The sequence below is a fragment of the Xenopus laevis genome, chromosome 4S (genome assembly GCF_017654675.1).
Source record: "Xenopus laevis strain J_2021 chromosome 4S, Xenopus_laevis_v10.1, whole genome shotgun sequence".
Lineage (NCBI taxonomy): Eukaryota > Metazoa > Chordata > Amphibia > Anura > Pipidae > Xenopus > Xenopus laevis.
In genome coordinates this window covers 17,420,887-17,435,622 of record NC_054378.1, presented here as the reverse complement: position 1 = coordinate 17,435,622, position 14,736 = coordinate 17,420,887, and the positions used below count along the sequence as shown (strand labels likewise).

Genomic DNA, 14,736 nt, shown 5'->3' with positions numbered 1-14,736 from the left:
GATGGGGGAGTGGAGCACATACTGCTTTGTTTGCCAGTCTGTTTGCCTATTCTTTTAATCATAAACAAGCTATGGTTTTTATTACTTTCTGTCTCCATAATTTTTCATTCCATAATAGATGGAGCACAGATTTTCTAGAAGGCTGATGGACTTCAAGTCACAGAATCCATCATTTCACAATGGAACACAACAAGGGATGAGTTACACTATGGGTGGTGGGGAATTGGTTCCAGTAAGGATAGAAACATACTATCATTGTTTCATTTTAATTTGTAGAATCATTTTTGTCCTTCAAAACAAACTACTAATACATTTAAGCTTGTCATTATTTACATGCTCTTCAGCTATAAAGTACCCTCTGGATATTTGCAGGATTTATTTTAGTAGGTAAGGAAACCAGCAGGAAGCCTCAGAAAGTAGGGATGGGCAAATCTGGCCTTGTTTAATTTTGCTTAAAATTCACAAAATTGCTAAAATTCACCAAATGCTCTGAAGTTAATACGCATTTCTTTGTTCAATTTTTTCCAAACCACATGACTTTTTTTCTACTATACGTTTTGTGGTAGAACCTGGATAAAAATGTCCCCCATCACTACCAGGAAGCAGCCAAAGACATTTATAACAGGATTAAAGGCCAAGAGCTCGTGCAGGTAACATAGTAGCAAATTCCAGAAAAAATTATTCTGAACAATCATCAGTAATTGAGTTTAGGCAATGCAAAATGTTAAGCCATGTTACAATCCTAGCTACATATATAAGGTGTCGTGACTTCAAACTGAAAATTCACTGCAATGAAACAATCATTTAGGGGGTTATTTATTAAAGTCTGAATCCAATAAACTCGAAAAATTATAAAAAAAACAAAAAACAATAAAATCCAATTTTTTTGTGGAAAAATAATTCTAATTTTTCAAGATTTATTATATCCCGAGGATGGAAAAAGTCAGAATTCGAAAATACTCCATCTCAGACTTACAGAGGTAGTATATAATTTAGTGGGAGCGGTTCATATCCTATTTCTGTGGTCTCCATTGGAGTAAGCCTGAAAATCTGACTATTTCAGGCTTTTTGGGCAAAAATCCAAACAAAAACAAACAATTCAGATTTTCGCTAGATTTTATAGAGTTTTTACTTTGCTTTTTTTAAAAATAAATAATGTCCAATCGTGGATTTTAGTTTGGTCGGACTTTTCTTATTTAAATTTGGATTTTGATAAATAAGGCCCTAAAACTTTACCATGGTTACCATCAGTAGACAAGTAGGAGTGTTTCTGCATTCCTTTCTAATGCAATGAAGATTTATTGCCATATTCTAAGCTAATAAAGGTGCAATGAAATGATGTTAGATGACATAACAGTAATACAATAATGCTTATTTCTATCAACCTCATCATTTCTTTTTCTACCATGTGCTGCTCTGCTGTCCATATCCAGAACGATTTCCCATCAACCTGCTCTTCATGACTTCAATGAATCTGCTCATGTCTCAAATCAGAAGCACAGAGTTGCAGACCAAACAGCTCTAACCACATAATAAACAGGAAAACATTTTAATGCCTTCCAGCTTTATCAGCTATAATTTCATGCAATCATTAGAAATATCTACCTTTTTCTTCCCGTCTGCTATTGTTCATCCTGACAAAAATTCAACAAAAGAGTTCCAAATGTATCTGCAATGAGTCATTTATTTCCATCAAATATGTCGCATATGGTATTTAAAATGCGCGGTAATCCAGACTTGCTGTCAAAAGATAAAGGCTTACATTTTCATCTGTGAAATGAGTACAATAGGTTATAAACCTAGAAAACTTAATTATCTCCAGCACATGAAGATTGCCAAGTTCCGTGAGAAAGTTGTATGGGCTAAAAATGCACAGATATACCTCAGGGCCAAATAGGTACCTTACCTTGATTATAGGGAGTCTGTTTGGGATGGGGACATTAATCAAATGTAGGGGTAAGTACTTTCTATGGAAATGTGGCTATGCTGATAATTAGTAAAACAAATAGTAGATAATTAAAACTTATCTCATTTGCAACTGACAAGCACTGCAGTAAACTGCAGCAAAATCTTGAAGTCAGGATTGTTATGTTCTTTGGCAGTGACGCTAGATATCCCAAACCCAGAACAAACCCCAAGGTCCCGGTCACGGCTCACTGTTCTGCCTACAACAACCACCTTTTGCTTGGGGAGGAGCCCTCCACCAGGTCTTACTGTGAGAGGACCAAGGAGAGAGCAAGGGAATTGTACATGCAACAGGAACTGAGATTAGAATTGTGGTCACAGGAAAGGCTGAGTCAGAACCAAATCAGGCGGTGCAGTACAAAATTGAGAGTCAATCTCTTGTTTTTAATTATATAGTTCTAGCTATTAAACTGATTTAATAAATTCCATTACAATAATCTGTTCTGCAGGTATGTGATCTCTGAGATAAACAAGCCAATGGAGGTTCATTTGACAAACTCAAAATGAATAAAGATAAAGGGATAAGGAAAAGTGCTCCATGCATGCCATGAATGCAGAAATAGACATGTGGGGCAATGCCAAACTCATGGAGGTGGAAGCGATTACATGTGGACAGAAACATGACACTTTGGGTCTGTGCACAATATGATTTAAATAGAAGAGACCATTTTGAAATGTAGGTCTGTACATCTCTCAGCAGAACCGAAGAGGTGTGTCCTTGGTCATTTGCCTTTCAATTTCATGTAGGACATTGCAGCTTTGAACATACAGTAGATTTTACTAAATTGGGGACCTGGGAAGCAAATTAACAAATTTGGTTGAATGTTGATAAATGTAAGGTTATGCACTTGGGTAAAAATAAAACAAATTTTAATTGTACACTAGACTTTCTTGAAAACCTGGTGGAGCCTGAGTTGACTCTTTGCTCCTGAACCTTTAAGAATTAGCAGTTGTTCATTTTTCAAGGAGAGCCTATTTAATGTAGCAGTTATACTCCATTTAAATTGTAAAAACTATTATAAACCTATTTTGGTACACTCTCTTAAATAGTGATTAATAATTTGCAATCCAGGGCCCTGAATTCTCTTATAGTATGAAAGATACTGGGAACTGGTATTTACAGTGCAGTGCCTGCACCTAGTGAGCACTGAGGAGCACGCAGCAGGCAGAATTCCAATAGGAAAATAAAACACACAGTTTACAGTAAAACAATTTACCTTTATATAACAGGTATAATTCAAGAATACGCCTGCATTGGGAAGAGTGGATCTGTATAGAACCTAGCACAGTCTCTCGGTCTACTTCGGAGGGACAACACGGTTCAGTTCAAATAAAATGTCCCCTACCCTCCAGAGCTCTTATTCCCCAGGTACAGCTACTTGCTTCCATGTGGCAGGCTGACAAGAAGCACCTGTCCTCACACCGGGGACACTCAAGGATTGCAAAAGGCATCCAACAGCTGATTTGGACTTGGGGCAACCTCTCTCCTAATCTCAAACTGTAAGTTGTTTTAGACGAACACAAACACAGTTTCACTTTTTACTGCAGTTCCTTTACTCTAATGCTACAGTTTCACTCTCCATTAATCTGACTTTAGCTTCACCTAGAGAATTGTGAGAACTGTGAACACACAGAGGAGAACCCTATGATTTCAGCTTTGAGAAGATGATCAACAGGTCTTCCTGCAAACTGGCCAATTTGTATTATAGAATGTGTACAGATTATATTCTATTCTCAAGCAAATTTTATTGTAGGGCATAGTAATGTAGCACTCTAGGTTGGTCTCGATAGGGGGACCCAATGGCATAAATACATGTTACCGCCCCACTAAAAATTTAATGTAGGGCCCCAACATTCTATCAAGATAAATTTAAATAACTCATTAATTAAGGCCCTACTTGTAGGCTCCCTGCAAATGCAGAGTCTGCTTCTCTGTAGTCATGCCCCTGTAGGGGGCACAAAAGATGTAAACCCTAGTTTCTGATTGAGAATGCAATCCCTTTTTGTTTTGATCCTGGATTTCTTTACTTGCCAAATTTGTGACATACAAAACTGTTGATTTAAGTGTATTTAAGTCTGTCTACACAAATGAGGAACCAGTTAATGAAGGTTTCATTCTTTATAGTCCCAATTCTAGTAATACAACTAATGATGCATGGTTCACACATGAAGAAATTCAAAAGAGATCATGTTAAGATAAACAAAGGTCCGGGGCCAGATGGTATTCATCCCAGGGTACTTAGCGAACTTAGCTCTGTGATATTTTTTAAGATTCTTTTAGGTCTGGCATAGTGCAGAGAGGAATTGCTAATGTGGTTCTGCTATTCAAAAATGGATCTCGTTCTCAGCCTCAAAACTATAGGCCAGTTAGTCTGACGTCAGTAGTAGAAAAACTTTTCAAAGGGTTAATAAAGGATAAGATGCTTGACTTCATAGCAAATCATAATAATATGAGTTTGTGCCAGCATGGTTTTATGCGTAATAGATCTTGCCAGACTAACTTAATTTCTTTTTATGAGAAGGTAAGTAGGGACCTGGATTCTGGGATGGCAGTGTATGTAATTTACTTGCTGCCATTTTGCAGAGTGATTTGTCTAAGTTGGGAAACTGAGCAGCAAACTGAAAAATGAGGTTCAATGTTGATAAATGCAAGGTTATGCACTTTGGCACAAATAATATAAATGCAAGTAATACAATAAATGGCAAAGTGTTCAGAGTTTCCTTAAATTAGAAGGATCTAGGGGTTTTTGTAGATAACAAGTTGGGCATTGTCATTCTGTGGCTACTAAAACAAATAAAGTTCTGTTTTGCATAAAAAAAGGGCAAAAACTCAAGGGATGAAAACATAATTATGTCTCTTTATAGGTCCCTGGTAAGGCCTCATCTGGAGTATGCAGTGCAGTTTTGGACTCCAGTCCTTAAGAGGGATATAAATGAGCCAGAGAGAGTGCAGAGACATGCAACTAAACTCATTATAGGGATGGATGACTTAAATTGTGAGATTTAGACTGTCAAGGTTGGGGTTGTTTTCTGTGGAAAAAAGGCACTTGCAGGGGGACATGATTACACTTTACAAGTACATTAGAGGAGATTATAGACAAATAGCAGGGGACCTTTTTACCCATAAAGTGGATCACCGTACCAGAGGCCACCCCTTCAGACTAGAAGAAAAGAACTTTCATTTGAAGCAACGTAGGGGGTTCTTCACAGTCAGGACAGTGAGGTTGTGGAATGCACTGGCGGGTGATGTTGTGATGCTGATTCTGTTAATGCCTTTAAGAATGGCTTGGATGATTTTTTGGACAGACATAATATCAAAGGCTATTGTGATACTAAATTCTATAGTTATTATAGATATGGGTATATATAATTTTTTTTTTTGAATATTCTTTATTTATTTATTTATCCATAACTGAAACATAAAAGAAAATTAACAGAAGAAAAAAAAGGAAAGAGAGGACGGGGGAAAGACATAAGGATGAAACATCACATTCGTTTACACAATAAAAAACATATAGTACGTCGTAGTACGGAAGCCAATTAAAAACGTACATATTCACATATCAATAGAATAACAGAAGAAATTCGGATGCACACCTAAGATTGCAGTGATGTCCAAAATAGTGATTTATTTGTAGCCCAAAATATACATCACAAAGGGGCAACGTTTCGGACCCCTCTGGGTCCTTTATCAAGCCTCCTGTGTCACATACAGATACAACTTAAATAGGGGTGAGAGGGGGTTGGTGATTGTGAGCCGCTCCTCCTCGTTAAAAGGTTAAAGGTAATCTTAATTGTGTGAGTCATAGTCCAGTATCCAGAATGTTCATATTTGAATACAGGTGAAATGTCCAATCACTGGAGTCCATCTTCACAAAGTGTCCATAAATCATTAGTGTGAGAAAGGATAAAAAATTCCAAACAAAACCCCCCCGGATTTGAAACGTAATGATACATAGTGATATTTTAACGTGAAAATCAAATTTTGACAAATTGGTAACTATGGATACGGCATACCTGAGACGTCTAGTGGACACTGCACCATTCAAATGATCTCATGACATGTGCAGGAACCATATGTGACACTCAGGACATTGATTGTCGTTCCATTAGTAACCTTAAAAGTAAATGAAAATACAGTTAAAATACTATCAACATACAGATGAAGCCACTTGGATTTGTGAGATAAATGCGTCATGACTCATGGTTAATTGAAGAAACTGCGTTATCTAAAGTCATCTTAACTCATTTAATGCATTTAACCTTTCCATTAGCATACCAAAGCACCATTGTGAACAATGGTGAATGCTTTAATTAGATGGGATGTTGTGACGCAGTTTTCTGTGTTAAATGAGATAAATGGGATATCTGTGTTTAGTTATTCTGTGTCAAACAGACAAACCAAAGTGGCTGCATCTGTATTGATACATCATCAAATTAGGTGACAACAATAAAGATGTATAAAACAACTAGAGAGGTTCATTTCCTGAAGAAAATGTGAGTGGTGCTTGCCGTGGCAAAACTCAGGCCCCCCATATATGTTGGGTGTCTTGCCCAGTCGCCCCTGGTGCCTAGAGAGTACACAAAGTCGGTAGAATCCGGATTAAACCGGTGAAATTTAAAGCCAACCAAATTTTACCATTGAAATCAATCCAAACAAACTGGCTATTTTTGGCTCCGCCCACTTTTAAAAATTTGCAACCCAGTCACCAAATGGACCAAGTTTGAGCACTCTTACATTAACAGTGTAAGAATGACAGGAATTTAAATATTCCCATTGAATAGCGTTAGGTAAAATTTGATTGGCTGTCTTAAGCTCCGCCCATTTTTCTGAATTTTAACCCCAGTTACCTAGTCATGGTCAGTGCCAAGTTTGGGGCCTCCGGTTTTAAAACTGTGAGAACGGCGGTAGTCAAAAATTTTACATTGAAGTCAATAGGTGAAAACGGATTGGCTGTTTATGGCTCCACCCACTTTTCCTAAATTTTGACCGCAGTCACCCAGTGAGTAATTGAGCCAAGTTTGGTACACCTAGCATTTAAACCGTGATAATAGCAGCAGTTTATCATTTTTCATTAAGGTCAAAGGCTGAAATCTGATTGGCTGTTGTTGCCCCGCCCCTTTTTTTCCTAATTGTGAACCACAGTCACTCAGTGACTAACATACCAAAGTTTGGGAATGCTGTCATTTAATGTGTAAAAATGGCAGCATTTCTATTTTTTTCTATTGAAAATCAATGAATGAAATTTGATTGGTTGTTGGTGGCTCCGCCCACTTTTTCTAAACTTGAAGTGGAAACCCCCAGCGACCACATTTGTGATATTCAAGGTCCCTGACATCAATACTGAGAGAATGGCAGCCTTCTTAATTTTTCCCATTAAAACCAATCAAAGAAATCTGATTGGTTGGTTTTGGCTCCACCCACTTTTCTTAATTTTAATCCCAGTCCCCCAGTGACCAACTGTGCCAACTTTGAGGAGGCTGCCATTAACCGTCTAAAAGCGGCAGCAGTTTAAAATTTTCCTATTTAATTGAATGGCTGAAATTTGATTGGCTGTTGTAGACTCCGCCCACTTTTTGTAAATTTTGGCCGCAGTCACCCAGTGACCCACGGTGCCAAGTTTGGGAGCTCTGGCTTTATTACTGTGAGAATTACAGCTGTTTACATTTTCTCATTGAAGTCAATAGGGAAAATCTGATTGGTTGTTTGCGGCTCCGCTCACTTTTTTGGGTCCCCAAAATAGGACAGAAAAGTCACAACACCCCATTCCCGAATAAGCTGAACGGTTTGACACCTCATTCATGGGTCTGCGACAAACTAATTATTCGATAAATTCCCCATTATAAGTCAATGGGGCAAATTTGGGGACCTCTCCTGCCCCGGGGGTAAAACTTATACCCTCGTGTGGGGTATCATCTGACACAGGTCGCAAACCTCTTCAAATGTGGTAAATTTAATGTTTCTACAAGATTCCCTCTCTGCGCTAGAATCCGTCAAAAGTTGGCCTCAATGTTAATCTATGGGACTTTTCGGGGTGGTTAATTGCCCCCGCAAGGGGCAATTAACCACCCACCCCTTAGAAAAGTCATACCACCCCATTCCCGATTAAGCCGCACGATTTGACACCTCATTCATGGGTCTAGGACAAACGGTGCGGGACTAGTTACACGCCAAACTTTCATACGGAAGAAGAATAAAAACTAGAGAGGTACATTTCCTGAAGAAAATGTGAGTGGTGCTTGCCGTGGCAAAACTCAGGCCCAAATCTGATTGGCTGTTGTTGCCCCGCCCCTTTTTTTCCTAATTGTGAACCACAGTCACTCAGTGACTAACATACCAAAGTTTGGGAATGCTGTCATTTAATGTGTAAAAATGGCAGCATTTCTATTTTTTTCTATTGAAAATCAATGAATGAAATTTGATTGGTTGTTGGTGGCTCCGCCCACTTTTTCTAAACTTGAAGTGGAAACCCCCAGCGACCACATTTGTGATATTCAAGGTCCCTGACATCAATACTGAGAGAATGGCAGCCTTCTTAATTTTTCCCATTAAAACCAATCAAAGAAATCTGATTGGTTGGTTTTGGCTCCACCCACTTTTCTTAATTTTAATCCCAGTCCCCCAGTGACCAACTGTGCCAAGTTTGAGGAGGCTGCCATTAACCGTCTAAGAGCGGCAGCAGTTTAAAATTTTCCTATTTAATTGAATGGCTGAAATTTGATTGGCTGTTGTAGACTCCGCCCACTTTTTGTAAATTTTGGCTGCAGTCACCCAGTGACCCACGGTGCCAAGTTTGGGAGCTCTGGCTTTATTACTGTGAGAATTACAGCTGTTTACATTTTCTCATTGAAGTCAATAGGGAAAATCTGATTGGTTGTTTGCGGCTCCGCTCACTTTTTTGGGTCCCCAAAATAGGACAGAAAAGTCACAACACCCCATTCCCGAATAAGCTGAACGGTTTGACACCTCATTCATGGGTCTGCGACAAACTAATTATTCGATAAATTCCCCATTATAAGTCAATGGGGCAAATTTGGGGACCTCTCCTGCCCCGGGGGTAAAACTTATACCCTCGTGTGGGGTATCATCTGACACAGGTCGCAAACCTCTTCAAATGTGGTAAATTTAACGTTTCTACAAGATTCCCTCTCTGCGCTAGAATCCGTCAAAAGTTGGCCTCAATGTTAATCTATGGGACTTTTCGGGGTGGTTAATTGCCCCCGCAAGGGGCAATTAACCACCCACCCCTTAGAAAAGTCATACCACCCCATTCCCGATTAAGCCGCACGATTTGACACCTCATTCATGGGTCTAGGACAAATGGTGCGGGACTAGTTACGCGCCAAACTTTCATACGGAAGAAGAATAAAAATAAGTTTGCAAGATAACAGTAGTGATGCTTTGCTTCGCAAGCACCACTAAAAAATAAGTTTGCAAGATAACAGTAGTGATGCTTTGCTTCGCAAGCACCACTAATAAGTTTGCAAGATAACAGTAGTGATGCTTTGCTTCGCAAGCACCACTAATAACGGAGTATCCACCTACATATGAATGAACATGGCTGGTGTGTAATCCCTATTTAGACCACGGGGCCAGAGTGTATCCAATTTGTGTATCCAAAACATTTCCCTTTGTTTCAACTGGAGAAGTCTATCGCCCCCCCTCCTGGGTACGGCTACCGTGTCTATGATCTGGAATTTCAACTGACTAATGGTATGCTTGGCTTGATCAAAGTGTGCAGGTACAGGTAAAGTGGTCAAATTCCTGCGTATTGTGGACTTATGCTTAGAGAATCTATCTTTCATTTGCTGTGTGGTCTCACCTATGTAGAGTAGACCACAGGGACATTTTAGTAAGTATATGACATACGTTGATTCACATGTGAAATAATGTTGGATGTCATATTTTTTGCCAGTGTGTGGATGGTGGAAAGAGCTACCTTTGATGACTGAATTGCATTGGGTGCAGTGTAGACAAGGAAAAGTCCCGTATTTAGGGGTCTGTAAAAAGCGTTGTGTTTTGTTTAAAGAACCCCCGATGTCCGCTTTCACCAGTCTGTCACGTAAATTTCTGCTCCTCTTGTGTGCCATCATGGGAGGTGTCTGAAATGATGGTACATCAGGGGCACAGGACTGCAGAATATGCCAATGCTTGCGTATGATGTTAGAAATTTGTCGGCTAGCAGTTGTGAATTTGCTTACAAATACAAGTTTGTCATTATTGGCAGTCTTAGCGGTCTTGTTAAGCAGTAGTTGGTCCCTATCCAACTCCCTTACTTTGGCTATGTCTGCTTGTATTGGTTCAGTCGGATAACCTCTTGCTTTAAATCGGTTAGACATCTCAGTCAGTCGTACATCGCTTTCCTCACTCTCACTTACAATGCGTTTAACCCTAGTGAGTTGTGTGAAGGGTAAAGATTTCTTAAGCGCAGGCGGGTGGAAGCTACTGTAATGTAAGAGGCTGTTCCTGTCTGTATCTTTCTACATAGGTGAGACCACACAGCAAATGAAAGATAGATTCTCTAAGCATAAGTCCACAATACGCAGGAATTTGACCCCTTTACCTGTACCTGCACACTTTCATCAAGCCAAGCATACCATTAGTCAGTTGAAATTCCAGATCATAGACACGGTAGCCGTACCCAGGAGGGGGGGCGATAGACTTCTCCAGTTGAAACAAAGGGAAATGTTTTGGATACACAAATTGGATACACTCTGGCCCCGTGGTCTAAATAGGGATTACACACCAGCCATGTTCATTCATATGTAGGTGGATACTCCGTTATTGTTTTATACATCTTTATTGTTGTCACCTAATTTGATGATGTATCAATATGTTGATAGTATTTTAACTGTATTTTCATTTACTTTTAAGGTTACTAATGGAACGACAATCAATGTCCTGAGTGTCACATATGGTTCCTGCACATGTCATGAGATCATTTGAATGGTGCAGTGTCCACTAGACGTCTCAGGTATGCCGTATCCATAGTTACCAATTTTGTTTGGAATTTTTTATCCTTTCTCACACTAATGATTTATGGACACTTTGTGAAGATGGACTCCAGTGATTGGACATTTCACCTGTATTCAAATATGAACATTCTGGATACTGGACTATGACTCACACAATTAAGATTACCTTTAACCTTTTAACAAGGAGGAGGGGCTCACAATCACCAACCCCCTCTCACCCCTATTTAAGTTGTATCTGTATGTGACACAGGAGGCTTGATAAAGGACCCAGAGGGGTCCGAAACGTTGCCCCTTTGTGATGTATATTTTGGGCTACAAATAAATCACTATTTTGGACATCACTGCAATCTTAGGTGTGCATCCGAATTTCTTCTGCTATTGACTCAATGACCCTTATGCGAGGGAAGGGTCTTCCGGATCAGCACCCTACACTTACAACAAGTATGTAAGGGATCAGGTAGAGCTCTTCATATTCGTGCATATCAATAGAATAAGTCATATTTCAACAAATATTAGACACCATAAACCGAGTTGGTCTAAACAGTAGCTTAGGGGCAAGAGAAAAATGTTAATCTAGGAAGTAGTAAACATAACTTGCGCCTACCATGTTCCAGTTTTACTTATCTTGAATAAACATTATCCACGGTTTCCAAATGGACCAATATTTCCCACTTTCATTTCCTAAAATATAAGCGATTTCCTCTAACTTTCGAATGTCTTCAACTTTGTGTATCCATTCAATATATGTAGGAGGTACAGGAGACTTCCATTTGCATGGAATTAAAGCCTTCGCAGACTGGATAAGATGCAGAAAAAGCTCATTATGTATAATCTCATTAGACTTTATATCTAAGTGAAATAAAATCAATAGGGGTTTGCAAGTATCAATCTCAATCCCAGTAAGATCCTTTATGGTTCTGCCCACTGACAACCAATAATCCCTAAGTTTCATACATTCAACCCAAATATGAGCAAAGGTACCGTCCAACAGATTACATCTCCAACATTCTTTACTGTGAGCCGGATACATCTGAAATAAACGTACTGGTGTGTAATACCACCTAGTTACTAATTTAAACAAAGTTTCCCTTGTCCTAGACACCCTCGAACTTTTGTGTAGTGACTTAAAAATATTACACCAGGTCTCATCAGGAATTTCCACTCCCATTTCTTTTTCCCAATTTTTTATGCAGGGCGGATCAGGAAGATTTTGTGCTTGTATAATCAATTTATAGATTACAGATAAGGGTTTCTTAACAGGGCATATACTGTACCTTCCATTATATTTTCCCATTTGGTATTTTCTCTTTCCCAACCTATGCGGGTAGTAGATGAGAGATAATGGGATAATTGATTGAAACACCAAAGGTCTCTAGGATGTCTCCCCCATCTTTTCTGTACTTTTGTCAAGGACAGTCTCATCCCTCTCTTAAAAAAATCCTTCAATTTAGTGGGTTTAGTATCATACCATTTCCAATTTACAAATGTGCCCTGATCTAAACTTGGCAGAAACTCAGGATTCATAGTCAAAGGCTGGAGTATGTAAGGCTGAGGGGTAAGGTTGAGATCCTCTCTGCATGAGAACCATATATCCAAAGTCGGTTTAATAGTGGGGTGGTTCCGGAAGTATTTTCTAGTCACTTCTTTATTAGTCCACAGAAGGTTTTCTAAAGGGATATCAACATGGGCTTTTTCTATGTCTAACCAAGCTTTTGGTTCTTTTATATTATACCATGCCAACACTCTAGCCAAATGTATTGCTCTATAGTAGGTAAATGGGTCTGGAAACGCTAGACCGCCCTTATCTTTTGGGCGTATTAAATTATTGTATTTAATCCTAGGGCTTTTATCTGACCATATATATCTAGAGAACAATGATTTAATGGAAGTAAAAAAGGCTCGCGGTATATGGACTGGTAATAATTGAAGTGGGTATAGAATTTTTGGCATTAGAATCAGTTTAACTGATTGTACTTTACAGAACCAAGACAATCTTAATTTCTTCCAATTCTCTATTTTGTGTTCCAATACCTTAAGTAATGGGATGAAATTTTCTTGGTATATTAAATGAGATTTGGTTGGTATTTTAACACCTAAATATTTTATAGCAGTATTGGTCCAGCGAAATGGAAAGTTCTGTTCTAATAGGGTTTGGGTCTGAGTTGGCAAATTAATGTTCATGGCCTCCGATTTACTAAAATTTATTTTAAAATTTGAAAGTTTCCCAAATAACTTAAATAACACCATTATATTAGGTACAGTAATAGTAGGTTTAGTGATAAATAATAGTAAATCGTCCGCAAACGCTGCTATTTTATACTCTCTGTTTTTAACAATTATGCCTGCAATATCCGGAGCTAGCCTAATATGTGACAATAAGGTCTCTAAAACTAATACAAACAATAAAGGGGAAAGCGGGCACCCCTGCCTAGTCCCATTAGCAATTTCAAGTTTGGGAGATAAGATGCCATTAATTCTTATTCTGGCCGAGGGATTTTTGTACAATGCTAAAATTCTGTTTTTCATTATATCCCCAAATCCAAATCCTGATAAAGTGGCTTCCAAAAAAGGCCAGGAGACCCTGTCAAAGGCTTTCTCCGCATCCGTGGTAAGGAGAAAAGATGGGATGTTATTTCCATTGGCATAATGCATTAATGAAATTACTTTAGCAGTATTTTCCTTTCCTTTTCTCTTGGGAATAAAGCCTGTCTGATCGGGGTGGATGAGTAAAGGTAAGTACTTTTTTAATCTTTCTGCAATCATTTTAGCATATATCTTGAGATCAACATTGATTAAAGATATTGGATGGTAGCTGGTACATTGTTGAGGATCCTTATCCGGTTTAGGGATAACCGTAATATGCGCTTCTGTCGCTTGGGGATGAAAGCCATTTTCCTTATTTATGGAATTAAAATAAGATAAAAGTATCGGTGCTAAGGAATCTTTATAGGTCTTATAATAAAGGGCTCCATACCCATCTGGGCCAGGACTCTTCCCTGTTGCTAATGAGTCAATTGTGGTACATATTTCCTCTAAAGTAAATGGGCTATCCAGTACATCTTTTTGTTGAGCTGACATAGTTTTTAAGTTAGCTACTGCAATAAAATTAGAGATTTCTTGACACAACTGAGAAGAAGGTGCATCCTTTTGAAGTTTATACAAAGATTGGTAAAACTGTTGAAAACAATTTGCTATTTCCACAGTAGCATATCGAGTGTGTTGCTGCTGGTCTTTGATTGACATTATAGTTGTATTGGCTTGAAGACATTTCAATATTTTCGAAAAGTGTTTGGTAGGTTTATCGCTAAACTCATAAAATGCATGTTTACTTCTCATATATGCTTTATACGTATACTGGTCAAGTAAAAATTTCAATTGTACTCTTTTACTTTCCAGGGTCGTGAGTATTTGTTTTGCTATGCTCTCTTTATGCGTTTGTTCCAAATTACGTATTTCTGCAATAAGAACAGTAATATCCTTCTCCCTTTGTTTTTTCATAACACTACATAATGCTATAATATTCCCCCTCAAAACACATTTTAATGTTTCCCACAGAGTTTTTGCAGATACATCTGATGTCTCATTTTCCTCCAATATTTTGGCAATCATTGCTTTTATCAGTTGCTTAGTATCCTGTTTGTGGATCAAGAGATCATTAAATTTCCAATTAAATTCTGGCTTAGAAGTATTAGGGATATGAAATAAAGTTGTGACTGGTGCATGATCTGACAAAGTAGTTGGACCTATATCCGATTGATAAAACAAATGCAGCCAATTTTGTGAGACAAAAAGATA

General features: G+C 38.5%; 1 protein-coding gene across 2 annotated transcripts in view; it reads right to left on the bottom strand.

Moving 5' to 3' along the window:
* Window positions 1-14,736, bottom strand: part of lrrc4c.S (leucine rich repeat containing 4C S homeolog) — a 496,732-nt gene that overhangs the window by 221,757 nt on the left and 260,239 nt on the right. The window contains exon 3 of one of the 2 annotated variants that reach the window (XM_041560990.1): window positions 5,983-6,082. The exons of the other annotated variant lie outside the window; for it this stretch is intronic. The gene's annotated coding sequence lies outside the window, so the exon portion shown is untranslated. The remainder of the gene's footprint in view (window positions 1-5,982; window positions 6,083-14,736) is intronic. 2 annotated transcript variants of the gene reach the window in all.